The following is a 5,000-nucleotide window of genomic DNA, read 5'->3' as shown; positions in this document are numbered from 1 at the left end:
TTCTGTTCTTTCTTTCATTCTTACTTTCTTTCTTTCCTTTGTCTGCTCTTTCTTTCTTTCATTCTTACTTTCTTTCTTTCCTTTGTCTGCTCTTTCTTTCTTTCATTCTTACTTTCTTTCTTTTCTGTTCTTTCTTTCGTTCTTTCTTACTTTCTCTTTTCCTTTGTCTGCTCTTTCTTTCATTCATTCTTACTTTCTCTCTTTCCTTTGTCTGCTCTTTCTTTCTTTCATTCTTTCTTTCTTTTCTGCTCTTTCTTTCTTTCATTCTTACTTTCTTTCTTTTCTGTTCTTTCTTTCTTTCGTTCTTTTCTTTCTTTCTTACTTAATCTTTCTTGCTTTCTTACTTTTTCTTTTCTTTTCTTTCTTTCTTTTCTTTCTTTCTTTCGTTTCATTCTTAGCTTCGTCTTTTTTTTCTTTTTTTTCCCAGTTTATCGTCGGTGAGTTTATTGTTTGTAGGTTCCCGACGTGTGTGTGTGTGTGTGAAGTCAAAATGATCTTTATTGAGGGTAAAAGAATAAGCTCTGTGTGTGTGTGTGTGTGTGTGTGTGTGTGTGTGTGTGTGAAGTCAAAATGATCTTTATTGAGGGTAAAAGAATAAGCTCTGTGTGTGTGTGTGTGTGTGTGTGTGTGTGTGTGTGTGTGTGTGTGTGTGTGTGTGTGAAGTCAAAATGATCTTTATTGAGGGTAAAAGAATAAGCTGTGTGTGTGTGTGTGTGTGTGTGTGTGTGTGTGTGTGTGTGTGTGTTTACCATTGGTTGGTCGATTTTGTCGGAAGCTATCCGTCAACAACGCTGAATCGCTCTCCGAGCAAGCGACGTCAGACTGTGTGGACTTTTTCGATTTCTGACCCACGCCCGAAGAATACACGTCCACGCGAGCACGTGCAGACCGAGGGGGCAGGGGGTACCTCCAGACGTGATCCTGCAGCCAGTCTTCAGCTCCCACTGCCCATGTCGTGTTCTGTGGCATAGAGTGCCCAATCACTTCACGCATCGAGGGCCTGTCTGTGCTCCTGTCCACGCTGCTGCTCGGAATGGGAACGAGCTGCGTGCTTGCAGAGTCATCCACATCATCATCATCATCTTCACTCATGGACTGGCCAGAATCACCGTGAGCGAGATGCGTGCTTGCAGAGTCATCCACAACCTCATCATCATCATCTTCTCCGCTCATGGACTGGCCAGAATCACCGTCTTCCTGAAGAGGTTCGACGGAATCTGTTCTGTCCGACGCCCTGCTGATAAGAAGCCAAGCGTTGTCTGGGGGTATTCTTCTTGCGTGTGTTTGAGTCCCCGAATCACCCGTGTTTCCTGAGGAAAAAAAAGGTATGTTGTTTGTGCTGTCAAACAAAATTGTAGATGAAAAAATGGTGACTTCTGGACCTTTTAAAACAAAGAGTCTAAGACTCGAAACGTTTTTTTTTTTGTTTTTTTTTTGTTTTTTTTGCATCGTAATGTTGCTTTGATATTACAAACACGTTGATTTAAAAGCAATGGCAGTCAAAGAGAAACTTGAAAACGAAAAGTACCATTAACATGTTTAGAAAGATACCTGCATGCTAGCAAACATGGGATATGTCAAGTCACAATATAAAAAAAAAAAAATGCTGAAAAAGGACAAATAAAGGCTACTGATGTTTTGGGTTATTCAGAGACTGTCTTGTGAAATCAGATTACTGAATAGTTCTCCTGTAAATTGACAGAGCAGACGAGCGCAATAGCCGAGTGGTTAAAGCGTTGGACTGTCAATCTGAGGGTCCCGGGTTCGAATCACAGTGACGGCGTCTGGTGGGTGAAGGGTGGAGATTTTTACGATCTCCCAGGTCAACATATGTGCAGACCTGCTAGTGCCTGAACCCCCTTCGTGTGTATTTGCAAGCAGAAGCTCAAATACGCACGTTAAAGATCCTGTAATCCATGTCAGCGTTCGGTGGGTTTTGGAAACAAGAACATACCCACCATGCACACCCCCGAAAACGGAGTATGGCTGCCTACATGGCGGGGGTAAAAACGGTCATACACGTGAAAGCCCACTCGTGTGCATACGAGTGAACGTGGGAGTTGCAGCCCACGAACGAAGAAGAAGACAGAGCACTGATGCTTGTGAGCCCATGGGTTTTTTTCACGAGCTGAGTTTTTAGTAACTTTACCTGCTGAGCCCACATAATTGTGTTCAAACAATTTGAACCCATGCTGCTCCTTTCACATTCACAATGATCGACGATATTTGTATAATACAGAAATTGGCAACAAATCAGTGAAGAAGTTGATTATCAAAAGATACTGATTGTGCAACCTTCTCAAAGAAATTGGAACCTGGCAGTGCTAGGGAAAGAAACGGAATAAGAGGCATTTTTTTATGAGATCAGGTTTGCCTTTGCTAACATTGTTTTTCTTTGTGTGACAGTTCTGTGGATTACAGAAACAAGAACATAACCAGCATGAATACTCCAGAAAACGGAGTATGGCTGCCTACATGGCTGGGTAAAAATGGCCATGCACGTAAAACCCAGCCGGCACATACAAGTGAGCTTGGGGTCTGCAGCCCACGAACACAGAAGAAGAAGAAGCCAAAGTTATTTGATCAATTTTTGTTGTTAAAACTTGCAAACTCAGAGACAAATCGAAAATAGCTTGTCCATATTTCAGATACTGTTGTCAATACCTGGATATATTAGACGCGCTCTCTGTCGACATTCGATCAAACTATCGCTAGATATGCAAACCTAAGGAGTGGTGGTCTGGGTGCATGTCTTTCGCCGGGATTTAACGATTAATCGAGATTCCATGTGCAGCGTCCACTTGACGCACACAAAAAAGAAACCACGGCAACACGAGGGTTGTTCCTGACTTCTGAAGAAGAAAATCTACTTTGATAGTAACACAAATACGCTTCCAGACAGAAGGAACGGATTGTGGGTGGTGCTGCACTGTGTGTGACACGCTCCCCCCCACCCCCCCCCCCAGCCCCCCGCGACCCCCCCTGGGGAAAGCAGCCCGAATTTCATTGACTGATATGGATACTTATATTATAGCGCCTGTCCTCGGTCGGAGACCAAGCTCTAAGGGTTTTACAAACACGGGGGCAACAGGCTGCCACTGGGCGCTCATCATTCGATTTATGTGTCATTCAATCAGATTACAGGCATGCACACATACACACTCAGACACACATTTAACATTTTACGTGTATGACTGGTTAAAAAAAAAAAAATATATATATATATATATATATTTACCCCGCCATGTAGACAGCCATACTCCGTTTTCAGGGGTGTGCATGCTGGATATGTTCTCGTTTCCATAACCCACCAAACGCTAACATGGGTTACAGGATCTTTAACGTGCATATTCAAATTTGATCTTCTGCGTGTGTACACACACGAAGTAGGTTTAGGCACCAGCAGGTCTGCACATAATAATGTTGACCTGGGAGATCGTAAAAATCTCCACCCTTTACCCACCAGGCGCCGTCACCAAGATTCGAATCCAGGACCCCCAGATTGAAAGTCCAACGCTTTAACCATTCGGCTATTGCGCCCAGAGATATGTGGTGACAAAGAGTGATACAATGCAATCACGCTAGAGACAGCGCTTACGAACATATAACATCTTCGTCGTTAATCGATGTGCCAATCAGTCAGCTCGTTTTGCAGATATGGGCTGGGTTGCATTCGGGATCTTTGTGGTGCTAAGTTTGCTTAAAGTTAAGAAGTTAGGCCTGTTGTATTTGTACACGGACGAAATCATAGGAAAAGTTCTCAACGTTGTGCAAAACTTTTTTGTCTCCATTGTTTGTTTACTTTATTTTTTAATGTTTCCCGTGTGCTACAAATCCATTATCAACACACTGGGTCTGTATTAATTCAGTACAATGTTTTTGATAATTCATAGTTTACAATTCTTTAACCAGTCGAAAAAAACGAAATTATGTAAATTATTTTGTACGACAAACTGATTCGAAATTTTCTTTCTTTCTCCCTCTCCCTCTCTGTCTGTCTGTCTCAATCTGTCTACCTAAGTGGACGGATACAAAATTTATGTCACCCCACAAGAATGACTAAATTGATCTGAGCAAAACTTGGTCGCGCTGCTGAGAACGGTGACGCAACCCAATCCAAAGAGACGCACCTAGTGTGGTCTGCTTACGTCACGAGTGGTTGTCAGAGACTGGCCCCTGCTGCGGTACAAAATGTCATAACGGTACAAAATGTCACTATTGCGATATTTTGTCCCGTGTTCGCGGTACAAAATATTACAACGGTACAAATGTTGTCATTACGACATGTTGTACCGCTCACTCACACGGGACACGCTCACAACAGCCCTCACCCCCCACCCCTCCCCTGTGTGCTGTGTCTCTGTCGTTCTTACAATCCATCGAAACGAAACGAAACGAAATACACAATTTCGTTTCATTTCGTTTACAAACCATCCGTAGCATCGTTCAGATCAGTCAATATTTGGTTCAAACCTGGGGACAACGATCCTGACATCCTGTCCACATCCACCACTGGCATCACAGGGACAGCCTGGGAGGGCCAGCCGTCGGAGGCAGGAGGGGCCGCGGGCACAGTCACCATTCCGTAGCCGACCCCGACTCCTGCAGGCAACGCCGCCGCCGCTGCCGTTCTGCTTTCTTCTTGTGGCTGGGACCGGCGGGAGCTGTGATGGGAGGTGGCTGGTGTGGTGATAGTGGTGGTCCGCTGGACCCAGACGTTGCAGAGGAGAGCCAGGGCGAGCAGCCAGCAGAAAAGGCCCATGATGCAGCGCCAGTCCTTACGGGGTGGTGGGTGGTGGGAGGGAGGGGGCAGAACCCTGACCACCAGAGGCAGTCGGCGTAGCTGTCCACGGGGCGTAAGGTCGAGTCGTCACGACTTTACTATTACTGACGTCCCTTTCTTAAGGCAGAGATGTTCAGCGCTTGCCGTGGTGGGTTCTTGGTTTCTTCTGGTGAAGGTTTGTGATGTTCGATGGAGGGGTTGTGGGGATGAGAGCCCT

This window comes from Babylonia areolata, chromosome 12, assembly GCF_041734735.1.
Source record: "Babylonia areolata isolate BAREFJ2019XMU chromosome 12, ASM4173473v1, whole genome shotgun sequence".
Classification (NCBI taxonomy): domain Eukaryota; kingdom Metazoa; phylum Mollusca; class Gastropoda; order Neogastropoda; family Buccinidae; genus Babylonia; species Babylonia areolata.
The sequence above is the reverse complement of the archived record's forward strand: the minus strand, read 5'-3'. Positions refer to the sequence as shown.